The sequence below is a fragment of the Peromyscus californicus genome, unplaced genomic scaffold (assembly GCF_007827085.1).
Source record: "Peromyscus californicus insignis strain IS unplaced genomic scaffold, ASM782708v3 Scaffold_9__1_contigs__length_137607984, whole genome shotgun sequence".
Taxonomy (NCBI): domain Eukaryota; kingdom Metazoa; phylum Chordata; class Mammalia; order Rodentia; family Cricetidae; genus Peromyscus; species Peromyscus californicus.
The window spans coordinates 74,965,363-74,981,241 of NW_026294617.1; positions in this window are offsets into that span (position 1 = coordinate 74,965,363).

A 15,879-nucleotide genomic window follows, 5' to 3' on the forward strand; every position below is an offset into this window, starting at 1 on the left:
AGCAGGCTTTGAGCTTAGATGATTCGGCGTTTAAATCCCGAGTCCAGCGCTTCTGCTTGTGAGACCTTGGCGTGTTCCTTAGCGTTTTTTGGACTTCACTCCCCTCCCCCGTAAAGTGGAGAATTGTGATATGGGCTCACCAAATCCTATGGAAATCTTATCAACCAGCTCACCCAAAGGTACTGATAATGGGCTTGGAGTTAATGCACTGTCTGAGCCGTTATTATCAGCTCCCAGGTCTTACGCCAGGGGAATGGTGTTGATGGAGGAACAGGGTGGTTCAAGGTCTTGGGCAAATCGAAGTATGATTCAGAAGAGAAAGAGCTTCCAAAAGCAACAGAGCTGAGAGAACAGGGGAGGTGGTAGTCAAGAGGAAGATGATTGATTAATTCATTTGGCCAATATTTGAGGGCCTAGCATGTGCTAGTCACTGTTCTCAGGGCTGGAGATCCAGCTGTAAACAGAGACTATTCAACTCTTAACCACCTGAGCCTACGATCTGGTGGGGAGACATGGACGATAAACACAGTAAGCTAGCTATGAAGTGTGTCCAAAGGTGTGTAAATGGGGAAGTCCGCAGGGCGATGCTGGGCTTTGCAGTTTTAAGCAAGGTGGCTAAGGGGACCTCAATAAGAAGGTGACATCACAGCAGAGACCAAAGGTGACCAGGTTGTCTCCTAGCAACAGACATCCTGGGTAGGGGTGATATGAGGTGAAAGTGGCGGGAAGTAGAAGCCTTGAGACGCCAGCCTCAGTCTGCCTTCAGCGCCTGCTGAGGTCAGGGGAGAAAGGGCAGCTCCTGGGCTGGTTGCCTTTTGTCTTTGGTTTTATTTTTATAATTAATTAATTAGTTGTGTGTGTGTATGTGAGTGTGTGTGTATGTGTGTGTATGTGTGTGTGTGAGATGTGTGTGTATGTGTGTGTGATATGTGTGTGTTGTATGTGTGTGTGTGAGTGTGTGTGTGATGTGTGTGAGTGTGTGTATGTGTGTGAGTGTGTGTATGTGTGTGAGTGTGTTATGTGTGTGTGAGTGTGTGTATGTGTGTATGTGTGTGATGTGTGTATGTGTGTGAGTGTGTATGTGTGTGTGAGTGTGTGTATGTGTGTGTATGTGTGTGTGAGTGTGTGTATATGTGTGTGATGTGTGTATGTGTGTGTATGTGTGTGTGAGTGTGTGTGTGAGTGTGTGTATGTGTGTGTATGTGTGTGTGAGTGTGTGTGTGTGTGAGTGTGTGTATGTGTGTGTATGTGTGTGTGAGTGTGTATGTGTGTGTGAGTGTGTATGTGTGTGTGAGTGTGTGGTGTGTGTGTGTGTGTGTGTGTACTTTCATTCTACTTCACGTGAGTAGAGGTCAGGGGACAACTTGCAGGAGTTGGTTCTCTCCTTCCATCATGTGAGTTCCAGGGATTGGGTTCAGGTCTTCAGGCTTGGGAGCAAGTGACCCAACCCACGGAGCGACCTTGCTGCCCATGCTTTTTTGTTTTGCTTTCTTTTCTTTTTTTTTTTCTTTTCTTTTCTTTTTTCAGGACCAGCTGGCTGGGCTCTCACACCCTAGACCTCAGCTTAGCAGTTCTGCTCAAGCAGGTTTTGAGATGGGGTTTCTCTATGTAGCCTTGGCTGCTTTGACCTTGTGATCCTCCTGCTTCAGCTTCCTGAGGGCTGTGTTGCCTCACAGGACAGCAGCCTCATTTTAAAGAGAGCCCAGGAGCCTTGAGTCGTTGTGTGCATTTGCGTGGGTTGCACAATGCACAGCTTGCCCCAGATAAGGGGGTTGTAGAGGTATTTCAGGCATTCTGTGTCTGTATTGTTGTGAAGAGTTTCCAGCACATAGGAGCAGAGTGTCTCTATAACAGAAGCCGTGCGTTGTGGTAGTCTTTTGACACATGGGAATAGAGCACTTGGGAGAAGGGACACATTTTCCTGTCATGAGGCCACCTAAGGAGGCAGCAGTAGCCCAGAGGTTTTGGTTTCGGAAAGCTCGCACTGCTAGTCTGTTGGCTGAGGACTGCTTTAGTTATGCATCTGCCCTACTAACAGTTCTTCCATGGCTCCCTCACACACAGGAGGAAACTCCCTAGCAAGGCAGTGATCCTATCCGAGAATTTTATGTGAAAGAGTTTGAGAGGGGAAAGAAGGAGCCAGACTACATTTTTCAGGACAAGCACACAATGCTTACTTTACTTGGGGGACAGCTGCTCGAGATGGCGAGCAATGAACTACCACATACTGCTCCTTGATTGCATGTGGGTTCCTTAACCCAGCCTTTTCTAGCATCCTTTGCCTTATCTTTCATTTCCCTCACTATGGTTTGCGTGTTGGGGACTTATTCCCCACTGTGGGAGGTCCTTAGATCACTTGGGGTCAGGATCTCAAAAGGGGAGGGGGATGGCTGGAGAGATGGCTCAGTGGTTAAGAGCACGGCTGCTCTTCCTTAGGACCTGGGTTCAGTTTCTAGCACCCACATGGCAGCTCACAACCATCTGTCTAAGGGAATCCGACATTATCTTATGGCTTCTGTGAGCATGTGGTTCACAGACATACATGCAGGCAAAATACCTATACACATAAACTAAAAATAAATACATCTTTTAAAAGAAGATCTCAGAAGGGATTAAGGGAACTCTATGGGGGCCCTGAGTTTTCAAGAGAATGAGCTGCCATACGGAAGCAATCCTAGTTTTTTTTCTTAAATTATATTTATTTGTTTGTTTACTTCGAGAGTGTGTGTGCCACGGTGCATGTGTGGGGGGTCAGATGACATCATGTGGGAGTCAGTTCTCTCCCCAAACCATGTGGGTCCTGGGGCCAAACTCAGGTTGCCAGGCTTGTTAGCAAGTGTTTTTACTCACTGGGTCATTTCGCTGCCCCAAAGTCCTACCCCTGAACTACTCTCCGGTTTCCTGTCTTGTGAACTGATCTGTTATGTGGCCCTTCTATGAATCATCCATTTTAATGTGATGTTGTCAAAAGGGCCTAGGCCAGAGGCTGTACCACACTGTTTGGAATTTCAGCTTTCAAGACCATGACTAAATAAACCTCTTTTCTTTGTAAATTATTCAGCCTCAGATATGTTATTATAGTAACACAAAATAGACAACAGTTTGAGGAGGCAGATCACTTGAGAACATTTGAACAAAATCACCCTATTTCTAGGAATCCCTTTGTGTCTAATTTCCTTCCTGCTCTCCATGGCGTCTGCTCTGACTCATTAGCTCTTCTGGGAAGCCAGATGCCCCAATGACACTTCCTGTACACATGGCTACTCTATTCTGGTGTTAACTAAACTTCATACTAGTTCCTTTGAAGCGATTTTCTCTGCGCCCTAACATAACATGTCTGTCTGTCTGTTCATACTATAGATTTCTTTAAAGATTTATTTTTATTTATGTGTGAATGTGTCTGTGTGAGTGAACGCCACATGTGAGTGGGTGCTTGTGGAGGTATCAGATCTCTTGAAGCTGGAGTTGCAGGTGGTTGTTGGCCATCTAAAGTGGACTCTGGGAACAGACTTGGGTCCTCTGGAAAAGCAGGATATGCCCTTAACCGCTGAGCCATCTCCCTAGCCTTCTTCATAGTCTTTTTGAAGTATGGATTGTGTTTCACTAACTTTGATCAAACTTTCATACTACAGTTGTCCCATAAATATGCTGCCAAGCAGCATCTTTGGTACTTAAAAAAAATACATTGTAAAACCACGGCGCATGCTACAAACAGCTAATCCCATATATCCTAAAAGGCTGCCCCTCCATCCCTCCAATGCCATGTCTGCACTGAGCCTGATAGCTTCCTAGGGACTGAGATATAAATATGCATCAAGTAAGTCCACACAGATAAGAATAACACCTGTAATTTTGGAGCATGGATCAAGTACCCAGGCTACAGTCTTCATATTTCAGGGTGGATGCAATTCCCCCTTTGGAGCTGGAGAGAAATCCCATGCCCCAATATGGCAAAGAATGGACTTCCCAGAGCCCTGAACCCATACAACTGAGCAGCCCCCTGGGGTTTGGTGGCACCAGTTCAATTTCTGGGGAAATGCACAGAGTATGTGGCCTTTATAACCCGATACATGAGTCTTTTTGGAAAATTGCCATTCTCAGGCATCAGGCATGCTGATGAGCGAAGTCCCCAGAGTGACTCAAGGGCAGAAATATCCCAATTTAAAAATATTCCCTGGGTGGTTTATAAATTGTGTACAAGTTCAGTCCCTCCCGCCTCTGTGCGCGTGGCATGGTGTGGCAGGTGGGCTGTCTGTGTTTATTTATTCCTGACTTGGGATTACTCAGAAAGGCTGCATTTGTCACATCCTGTCTCTTCCGCGATGACAAGGACCCTTAGAACCCAGCAACACCAAGTCAGTGTTGGGCAGGCTAGAGACTCTTGTGTTCTGTGATCAAGACTGAGGTAGTCCTGACCTTCCTAGAAGGCTGGGGAAAGGAGAGTGGCCAGGGCTGGGTGCCACTGCCACAGATGTGTGCTGGTATTTTTACCAGCCCCTGGCGCCATCTTGGATCCACTCACTGTTGGTGGTAGGGTCTTGTCTATGCTGTGTCCTTGGAGCGGGACAAAGCACAATTATGGGAAGCACTTGGCACACCCAGGAGGACACACAGAAGTACTGTCTCAGACTCCCCTAACCTGGCCAGGGGACCCAGGAAAAGCCAGCTAGAGGGCCAAGGCTGGCAGAAAGAATTCTCCAGCCAAAGTTTTGAGGAAATTCCAGCCCAAGAAGGAATTCGAATAAGCTGCCAAGAGAAGGGGTGTTAAGAGGTGAAAGGAAGCCCAGGCTGCAGACTTCAGTCATCCCACAACTTTAGAAATGCATAGGGCCCCAACTCCCATAAAGGGGTATGGCTGTGTCAAGTGCCGGAGGAGACATGGGGGACAGCAAAGCCTGCCTGGGTTGTCCCTGTTGTCCATGCATTCTCCACTTCCTGTTGCTGTGACCCTCTGAACCTCTGGCCTTGGTTTCGGTTTTCGGAGTCCATGCATCTATGTTTGCTTGTCTTTTCCGTCCCCAATCTTACTTGATTGACGGGATAACTGAGAGGAAGGGACAAGTGAGACTTACTACTCCTGTGACACAGATGAGAAAAGTGAGGCTCGGTGATGGGATGTGACTTGGGTGAGGTCACTGGACCAGTGAGCAATGGAGCCAACCTGAACCCGGGTATCGTGGGTTTCTGTCATTCCATGTTGGTTAGACCTGAAACAACCCACGCCTATGTGCCTTCTTTAGTGGCTTAAGTCTGAGCACACCTGGCGGTATATATGTTCACTCATTCATAGAGTAGAAAATGTGTGGTGATATTTAAAACATGTGGTATATTATAGAGTGTAAAAAATGTATTTTAGAAAGGTGAAAAATTGAATATATGATTTTTTTAAAACCACAGGAGCTAACACTAATTGATAATTGAGAGCTGGGTACCAGGATTATTTTATTATGCATGTGTTTGAGGTTTTTCCATAAGAAATTATTAAACAGCCAGGGGGCGAAGGCACACACCTTTAATCCTAGCACTCTGGAGGCAGAGGCAGGGGGATTTCTGTGAGTTGGAGGCCAGGCTGGTCGACATAGCAAGTTCCAGGCCAGCCAGGGCTACATACGTGTCTCAGGGGGCGAAAAGAAGTCTTAATCAAGACAGAGCCCCCAAAGTTGTGGAAGCTTTGTTTGGTTGTCTTGGAATCGGACCGTGTAAACAGGAGGCTGTTTAGGACACGGCTCCTTCCCTGGGGTGTCTTCACCTGAGCATGTGAGACAAAAATAACAAGAGCTTGGCTAACTCCGTTTCTGAGACGTCCACAATCGCCCCATAGCTGGTCTAACCTCCTCCTGTAAGTGGTGGCGTGTGGTCCAGAGCGCGAACTTCAGAGCTACACCTGCTCTGTGGCCTGGTTCTGCCTCTCCCAGACTGCATGCTGGGAAGGAAGGTACTTACCTTCTGGGTGTCTCAGTTCCTCCTCGTGCTTCTTCACCGGCCGCTTTGAGCATCAAATGACATACACAGACCGCGTGAACACATTCACTCGTGCGTACTGGCAGAACAGTACTCGAAGCTTGCAGTTGTGAGAACCTTTCCTCCTCTCTCTCCCTGCATCCCCCACTCCTACCTGTGACTCGATTTCCGAAAATGGCTGCATTGAATAGATGCCAGCCTCCTCTGGGCGAGTGTGATTCAGAAGGAAGGGAAGCAGTTCTGGCTTATGTTACGTGGAGCAGGAAATAGAACAAGGTGGGGAAAGTGAGATAATAGTTTAAGAAAACACATTTCCGTATGAGGTCGGCCACGAGTTGCTCCTGACCCCTCACACATCACGGGCCTCCCCAGACCCACCTGTCATTTCTAGTGTAGTGATTCAGAGCAGGTGGCCCTGAGGTGCCTTGCAGAGTTGCCTTTTTTGGCTGTGTCTTAGGTTCTTGGGAGTTTGAATTTCAAACACTGCCACCAGTTTAGAGCCTAATATCACAGAATCTCTTGGTGTTGGGTCCTAACAGTGCTATGTCACTACGTGCTTTGTATTAACCTTCAAATGACAAATCAGACGTTTTAAAAGAATAAATATGTCACTTTGTCTACCACACATACATGACGATTGGTTGGTAAGACAGGAATTCATAATAGAATGCCAACCCAAAATATGCACATCATATAAGCCCATCTCCATTAAGGCAGTGGTATATAGCTGGCCGTCTACATATAAATGCCTGTCTACTTACACATGCTTTATTATACTCCACATCTAGTCATAACTAGGCAGATAAACCTGAGATACATAGTGGGTGCCAACCTACTTCCTAGATCCTTGTGTTGGGATTATCTAGAAGCTGTGATCATAGTTTTAAAAAAAATGCACAGCTTTTATGAAAACATACATCTGTGTCTATGTAGGCATGGGCATGATATATAGATTACATAGACAATAATCATGGACTACAAATGGTGATTATTTCAGGGCAGTGTCCTTTCAGGTGATCTTGTACTTTCTTCTTTCTTTCTTGTGGCTTTTGTTTTTGAGCAGGTGTTTTGTGGTGCTGAAAGTTGAGCACCCAGAACCTTCTACACTTTAGACAAGTGCTCTGCCACTGAGCTCCAGAGCTAACTCTGAGGGCCATGTATGGCTGAATTTATATGCATGTATATGGATATATATATATATATACATATATATATATACATATATATGATTGTATTTTTTTCATTTTACACTGAATATTTATTACGGAAAAAAAAATCTCTTCATGACATAAAGAAGAGATTATTGAGGCTGGCCATGGTGGTACATGCTTGCATGCCAGCACTTGAGAGACTGAGATGAGGAAGTATGAGTTCAAAGCCACCCTGGGGTATAGAGTGAATTGTCCAAACAAGCAAGCAAGCAAACAAACAAACAAACAGAAAGAGTATATTAAGAGGTCAGGGAATGTGGCTAATTGGTAGAGCTTCGAATACACACAGTTATGGGTTTGATCCTGGCAGATGCTAATAGTGCCATTCCCTATGAGATTATGGGGGTCAATTACATTCAAACTACCATATATATCTAGAACTGGTATTCGATGTAGAAGCTAAGTCTCTCTCTCTCTCTCTCTCTATCTCTCTGTCTTTCTGTCTCTGTCTCTCTCTCACACACAGAGAGAGAGAGACAGACAGACAGACAGAGACAGAGAGACAGAGAGAATACATGAAGTAAACAGACTTAGATATTGGTATAAGGATATAATTTTCTGGTTTTTCATTGTTTTGGATTCTTGAGAGAGAGTTTTTCTGTGTAAAAGCTCTGGAAGGATAAAATTCTTAAAGAAAAAAATTGCAAAATGTCTGAGACTAACAGTCTCTTAGGGCAATGAACCTCTAACCCGTGCTTTCAAATACAGTGTTTTAGGTATTTTGTCCAATGATTTCTTGGTCATCTTCCTAAACTGACCACAACTAAAAGAATCTCAAAAGAGCTGGGACAGCTGGTTTTCTGAGGACAATTCAGTAGCCTAACCCCCTACTTTCAGAGGCTCATTTTCTTTAGTTTTAACCAAGTTATTCAACAGATTGCATTTGTCTCCAGTGTTTGGTCTTGCTGTAGACTGCGGTAACCTCCGACCTCAGGCTGCTTCTTTTCCGTCTGCTCTTCCCAGGACTCATTTGGAAGCGCGACCCTCACAGACCACGACCCTGCCTGTGGCAGCGTAGGCCGTCTGGGCAGCGGTTCCCAGAGCTGGGTATTCCGGAGAGCCGGAGTGTTAAACAATAGCGGGGAAGCTGGAGCGGGCTTTCTGCTGACAGGCCCCAGACAGTGTGTCTGGAGCAGGTGAGGGACGCGGGCACACTTCCTCCAGGCCGGCGCTTGTCTCCTTTGCTCTGAATCATTTTCTTCTTGAGAACAAAGGGTCACAACTCAGCATAGCTCAGTTCCCACTGTTCTGCGGGAGACAAGGGCTTTTGGGAACTTTCACCCCTGATAGCTGCGGGTGAGAGTCCTGTTCCCTTCGACCACAGCCCTGAAGCCAGTCAATCAAACAACATCCTACTTGGGATTTCTCCTCTTCCTCCTCCTCTTCCCTCTCTTCCTTTTCTTCTTCCTTCCTCTCTCCTTCATTCACGAGTTCGCCTCAGAGTCCCAAGTGCTGGGACCACGACTGTGTGCCACCTACCATGTCTGGGTCTGAGAATTAAAAAAAAAAAAATTACAAAGTTTATTATTTAAAAAAAACTTTGCAAATAAATGAAGACATCACATACCAAAGTAACCAGACCCCAAATCTATGCAACTTTATAAATTTATACATAGTGTCTTAGTTTGGGTTTCTATTGCTGTGAAGAGATGCCAGGACCATGGATGGCAATTCTTATAAAAAAAATCATTTAATTGGGGTGGCTTGCTTACAGTTTCAGAGGTTCCATGGTGGGGACCATGACAACATGCAGGCAGACGTGGTGCTGAAGTAGCTGAGAGTCCTACATCTTACAGGCAACAGGAAGTCAACTGAGTCACTGGGCAGTATCCTGAGCATAAGAAAACTCAAAGCTCACCCCCACAGTGGCACATTTCTCCAACAAGGCCATACCCACTCCAACAAAACCACATGCCTTCTGATAGTGCCCTGTGAGATTATGGGAACCGAATAATTCAAAATACCACATATAGCTAGAATTGGTATTCAATATAGAAGCTGTGAAGTTTCACATTAAATTTTATACTTTTAGTGTTGAATATATTTTATGCATTCATCTACCACCAAAACAACTTATATCCTTTTTCATAACTCATATCCATTGCTTGCAGAATTTTTCTCAGAATTCTTTTTCTTTTTCTTTTTCTTTTTTTTGGTTTTTCGAGACAGGGTTTCTCTGTGTAGCTTTGCGCCTTTCCTGGAACTCACTTGGTAGCCCAGGCTGGCCTCGAACTCACAGAGATCCGCCTGGCTCTGCCTCCTGAGTGCTGGGATTAAAGGCGTGCGCCACCACCGCCCGGCAGAATTCTTTTTCTAATAGAGAAAAATTGTATTCATTAATCAGATTCTATGCAGCTAAACAGGGACTTTTTCAAAATGAGAATATATGAAGGTAGAATGCCATTTTATTTAAAATTGCAAATTAGACTCTTTAAAATAATGGATGAAAGTCGAAATCATCCAACCATCTACATTCTGGAGAAAGGGAGAACTGATAACTGTCGATGCACAAAGTTACATACTCAGTGGGCCCATGAGGCCTCTGGAGGCCCGGAGCCCCCTGGACAGCCGGTGGCTTCCAGCAGATGCTGGAAGGTTAGGTGTTCACTGCGGGAGCAGTTTCCCCATGTCTCTTCCCACTCGGGATTGCCAGGGAAATCTCCTCTAATTTCAGCTTCATGACAGAAAAGAGGATATCGATGGTGCAGAACATGGGACAGATCATCTCAGATTGCACAGTCAGGTTTTTTTTGAGATATACGTGATTTTAGTTTCAAGCAGAATAATGTGACCAATAACTATCCTGATGATGACATAGGAGTAATTGCGGTAGGTACAGTCGTGGATACTATGTGACTATGCTGTTCACAAGGTAGCCAATTACCAAAAATACTTCATCAGGGCCTGTATATGTGTTGGAAAATTACATGATCTCAATCCTTAGATAGAACCAGTGGTTAGTACACTGACTGCAGTCAAGGGGTTGACCAGTTGTCAGCACAAGTCCTAGTAAAGGAAAGAAACAGGAGTCCCCTCACCTCTCAAGAAGTCTTCATTTGCTCAGGTTGGAAAGCAAATCCCACTGAAGAAACAGGAAACAGAAGAGAGGAAGCGGCCCTTTCACGTATCTCAGAATTCTTAGTAAGGTCAGGTCCAGACATTATTTTGACTTGTGTCCACTCACTTTAGAAAAAGAAAATTACGAAAATACTCATTTAGCATCTAATGTAATTGTAGTGGCAGATGAATATTTACCAAGTGTACCAGTTTGCTTTCTGTCACTATGATAAAATCCCAGGAGCAAAAACAACTTATAGATGACAGAGTCCGTCATGGCGGCAAGTGGCATGGCATCAGGGGAAGAAAGCTGAGAGATCACACCTCAACCGCACAAGGGAAGCCGAGAGCCAACTGGAATGTAGGCAGAGTTTCTGTATGTAGACTGCCCATCAGCTCTGTCCTGCCAGCCGCTCCCCAAATCACCACACAGAGACTTAATATTAATTATAAATCCTCAGCTGATAGCTTGGGCTCGCTTTTAGCTAGCTCTTATAACTCAAATTAACCCGTTTCTATTAATCTACGTGCTGCCCCAGGCTCATTTACCTCATGGGCCTACTTCCCATCCTGCTCACTCTGCATCTCATGGTGTTTCCTCCAACTCTGCCCTTCCTCTCCCCAGCATTCTCTCTGCCCCGAAAATCCTGCCTAGCCATTAGCCAATCCACTTTTTCTTAACAATGAGATCAACACCTCATGACAGTGTACAGAAGGATTATTCCCCAGCACTGGACTTCTCAAAGCCTATCCCCAGTGAGCTCCTCACTTCCTACTTCCCAAAACAGCACCACCAAGGGAACAAGTGTTCAAATATTTGAGTCCACGGGGAACATTTCTCATTCAGATCGCCACACTTAGTACTTATAGGGTGCCAGGGCTTGAGCTAAATGCCTTAAATGTGAGCTCATTTAATTTTCACGGTAGTTTTATGAGGGAAAAGAAATATTATCACCTCCATTTTATAGATGAGAGACTTGAGTAAAATTCACATGATTTTCAAATGGCTCTAAAGAATTAAAAAATCTAGGTCTATTGTTCCTTCGGGCCTATGTTCTCCAGAACCACAGATGAGTGCTTATGTCTGTGACCTTGACAGACATGGTCCCTGCCCGTAGGGACCTTCTATTGTAATAGGAAGAAGAGTGAATTCCATGTGTGGAACATGGCTGACCAACAAGAATGCAAGGCGATGTCAGTCAAAGCCAACACAGGCAACCTCAGCTGCCCAACTGGCTCATCTGTGTCTTGGAAATTGCACTCCAGATTATTTCAGGAATCTCAGTCTAGCCCAGCAATGTGAGCCTGCTTATCTAATCTGTGAATCATTGCTGCGAAGGTGCTGTGGGTATATGGTGGACTCAAGGCTTAACAGTAATTGGGGGCGGTATAGAAAGGCATGTAAATTCAATATGGAGAATGGCTCTTCTTGTTCATCAAATCATTTCATTCATCTTGCCCAACAATCTTGGAACTCCATCTGGTGAGGAGAGTGAGAGAGTCTTTTCTTTCCAAGATGTTTCTTCTGGCAAATAGTTGAGGATTCTAAACATGACCAGTGATCTCCTGGGCCTTTGTTTGAGAGGAAACAGAGTCCTTCCTGAATAATGGCACAAACACCTCCATCCATCAGGTTCATTCCCAAAGCACCTTTACTTTCCAAGTCTTAGTGGGGAGGTTTGAAGGCTGGAGACAGCAGAAAGGGTCAGTCTGGAGTCTTGGCCTTCTGGGATAGAAATGAACTTCAAAAAGTACATGATTATTCATATTTCAGTCTGTCTCCATGAAAGTCAAACATTTTGTTTTTATTCTAAGTCCTTTGGTAGATAAAGGACTCCCCGCCACCCTAATCTGTTCCTACAAAGATAGCAAAAGATCATGTAAAAATATACTCCAACTGACGGCAATTCTTCAAGGAAGGAAAACGGATTTAAAGCTTTATAAAGAGCCTGCTTCCAGAATAACAAATGTCAGATCACTCATCTGAAATTTATAATTGCCAGGTCAAAAATTGGGGGAAATTTTCCCAAGTGTTGTGCTAGCTGGCAGCGCTTTCTTGCTGCTTTGATTTATTTAAACCCACATTTACTGAGCCTTTCCTGTCCAGCGTGATATGGAAAAGGAACTATGCCCAGACTCCAAAAGTGGCTCCAAAGCCCACTCCTTAGCTGCTGCTCAACCTGGAGTTCTTTCAACTGCCTGTTCATCAATGTCTTTTTCTATCAAGTAAAGATCACACCTTACCAACAAGGGTCATTAACGGATGAACACAGTGATTTCACGGGCTCAATAAATGGCGTTCCCATTCCCTGCCCAAGTTAGGAAGAAACGAGAAGGGCAGGCAGAGGAGCCAGGCAAAAGGAGGCCAGTGTATTATATTACCTCGCTTACTGATGGGACCGAGTTCAAAGGCCTGGCTTGGGACACGCAGCAACACTGGCTTTTTCTTCTCAGCCACCGTACAATGCTGTCTATGGCTGTGCTCTTGCCTAATGCCTAGTAAGGCAGAACTTGCTTCCTACAGACAGGCAGCTGCTGCGGGGAAAGAGCAGAAACCAGACCGAACCTCACTTGCCTTGTGTTTTCATAGGTCACAGTTTTTGTGGTCCCCTCTTCCATGAAGTTATATGAATTAGATGAATGTCATTAACACTATATTTAAAACATTTTCTTTGATTTAAAAGGATCTTTTCTACAGATTTTTAAATAAATGAAAACATTTTCTGTGCACTTTATAAAGCATCTGGGACTCTGCTACTGTGCCTAATGGATAAACTGTCCCTTACATTCAGTCTTGTCCCCCAGCATTACCAACTAGATAATCTTCTCCCCCTGTCCTGGGAAGCACTGAGTGACCCACAGATGGAAGTAGGTGTTTCCCCAGATGGAGATATGAGTTCAGGGGACAGGATACTCCCCATTCTCCACAAAAGTAAAGTTCTGGAAAGTATTGTGTGATAATTGCCAAGATGGAATGAAACGCCAAGGTGAGCTAATTACAACCCAAAGCAAGAGGGAAATCAACTCAAAATTGAAGAGCAAGCCCCAAGCTGAATGAATGCCCAGAAGCAATTCCTTGAGGTCCTGATATTTCAACTATGTCTTGCAGGATAAAAGATTTTTGCTAGATAAGGATCTGATCAAGGTAGAACAGGGCAGAACGGAAGGGTCATTCCAGACTCCTGGAAACACACAAGGCATTCTGGGAGCGGAGAAATTCAAAACCATCCACCTGTCCCAACTGGCCACGGTTGACTCCCTAATTGCTCTATTGGTATTTCATATCAATGGTGGAATGGAGGAAAGTCTTCACTGTTCAGTGCATACTATTCACTGGGTACTTTATAGACACATCATTTACTCTCTCCTCCAATAATCAGAAGTGGATATTGTTAACTTTACTTCTCCTAGACAAAGAAGTTGAGACCTTGAAATTTTCAGTGACTTGCAACAGAACCTCATGTTTATCAGCAGAGGCCAGCAGCCAGAACCCAGACTCCCAACTGCCTTCCCAGAGCCCTGTTCACGCCTTCCTCGGAGACTTCAAAGGTTGTTCTGAAAGCTATACAAAAAGGAATTCTTACAATTATATTTTAGGAAGAATGTTTTTCCAGAGATTCATTTCTGGCATTCCATTCCCCAGACTCTCCGGCTCCGGGATGCTTTTCTGCTCTTCACCTGCTCATTGTCTGTTGAGAGCCTTCATCTGTTGGCAAAGCCCTTTCCTGACCTCTCAGCAGCATCAAGATTTCCGCTGTCCTGGGGACTTTACTTATCCCTCCCCAACAGGGTCTGTTCTAGGCTCCCAGCACTGAGAGGACTCTGCATGCTTGCCCAGAGACCATGTTGGGCTGGAAGGAGCCGACAGACAAGTGCCCAACGTGTAATAAGCACTTGTACAGGGCTTAACATCTCATGTCCACTATTTTATCTGCTCAACATTCCTTGGACATAGGCATTGTTAAAACTGCAGACAAGGACGCGGTGACTCAGAAACGTCAAGTAATTTTCAGAAAATGACACAGGTCTGATTGGAGGACTGAGGCAGGATTCAGTTCCCAATCTGACTACAAACTGGCCCTGAACCATGGATGGATCCTAGGGCCTCCAGCTTCTTTCCCATCAGGTACCACTTGAGAGAAATGAGCTTTCTGCTTTTGCTCAATGACTTGCAGTCTCTCAAACTATTTTTAGTATTTGCGTTCTCGGTTGTTCTGCAAGTAATGTCTTTTTTTTCAGGAAAAGAAAAGAAAAGAATGTCTCAGTATGGTCTAGACCTCCAGCCTACACAGCTTTCAGACTTAGAACCCTTTTGCCCTTGTTTCTCAAGAGCAGGAATGACAGGTGTGTGCCGCCATGCTTGGCTTCAAGTCATTCTCTCTCTCTCCTCTCTCAGTGGCGAAAGGGTGATGCTGGAAACTTGAATGTATAATTCTTGGCTGAGAAGGCCCCCTCAGGAGACCAAGTCTTGAGGGACCATCCACGGACTCTATCTCTTTACCATTCCTTCATCCACACCAACATGCCGTCCTCATCCTGGGTCCCTTCCCTTTTGATATTAGGTTGAGCGTCACCTGCGATACCACGATACCACCTAGCTTTGCCTTGAATTCCATCTCTGTGGCTAGACAGTGTGGTGAGTTTGGGCAGGTGCTCCAAACCCTCTGCTTCTGTTGGCGAATTCTCTCAGTATCAGCCTTGTAGGGTTGCGTTGAGGAGAAAATACATGCTCACAGCACTCAAACAATGCCTAGTGGAGAATACACATGCCGTAAATATCAGTGATTTTTATTGTCGCTCTTTCCCAGGGCTGGGCCAAGGGAATGCTCTCCCCTGGGAACTTGGATCTTGAGCAGAGTGTCTAGAAGACAGGAGTCCATCTGAGCAGATTTATTTGGCTCTGCAGAAATGGTCCATTCGTTTCTGCTCCCTGATCCAGGGCAGCCTTTCTTCCCGGTCCTTCCTGAATCTGGAGTCTTAGCTATTTTTTAAAATCTGTACCCCACTTTCTACAAACTTCACCACCTTCTTCCTGCTCCTTTCCCTTACCCCCCCCCCATCTCCCTTTTTCTTTTTCAGAGTAAAGTAGTCAGCGTTGGTTTCTGATACTTGCTGCCAAGGAACACCCCCTGAAAGTGGCCCCTCAGCCTCAGGTTAAGTACTTCATAAAACAGCCTCCTTTTGTGAATTCATAGACTCTGGTTCCCAGAAAAGTCCTTCCTCATATCAGGCCCAGATATCCACACAGAGCCCTGGAACCAGAGTGTTTGGGCCTGGCACCTGGCCCCATCACTTACTTGCCTTGTGCCTGAGACAAGCTGTTTAGCCACAGTGCCTCGGTTTCCCCATCTGTCAGTTATGATAGTAATAGTAACTACTTCGTGGGAGCTGTGGGAAACTGAATGCCAGAATCCTCTCAGGGCTCTTTGAATGGTGTTGGAGAAGAGTGGGCAGGATGCCAGCTCTCTCCCTCCTGTTCATTCAGATCCTGGTACCATCCTTTGGAGCCGCTCAGAAGAAATCAAATTAGCCCTTTAAAAGCCCAGACGCCCAGCTCATGTCGTTCCTGCAGGACGTCCCCCCTGTGCTCCGCTTCTCCTCCACCCACCTGCAGACCTCTTCCCTGTCAGGTCAGTCTCTTTGCAGTCTC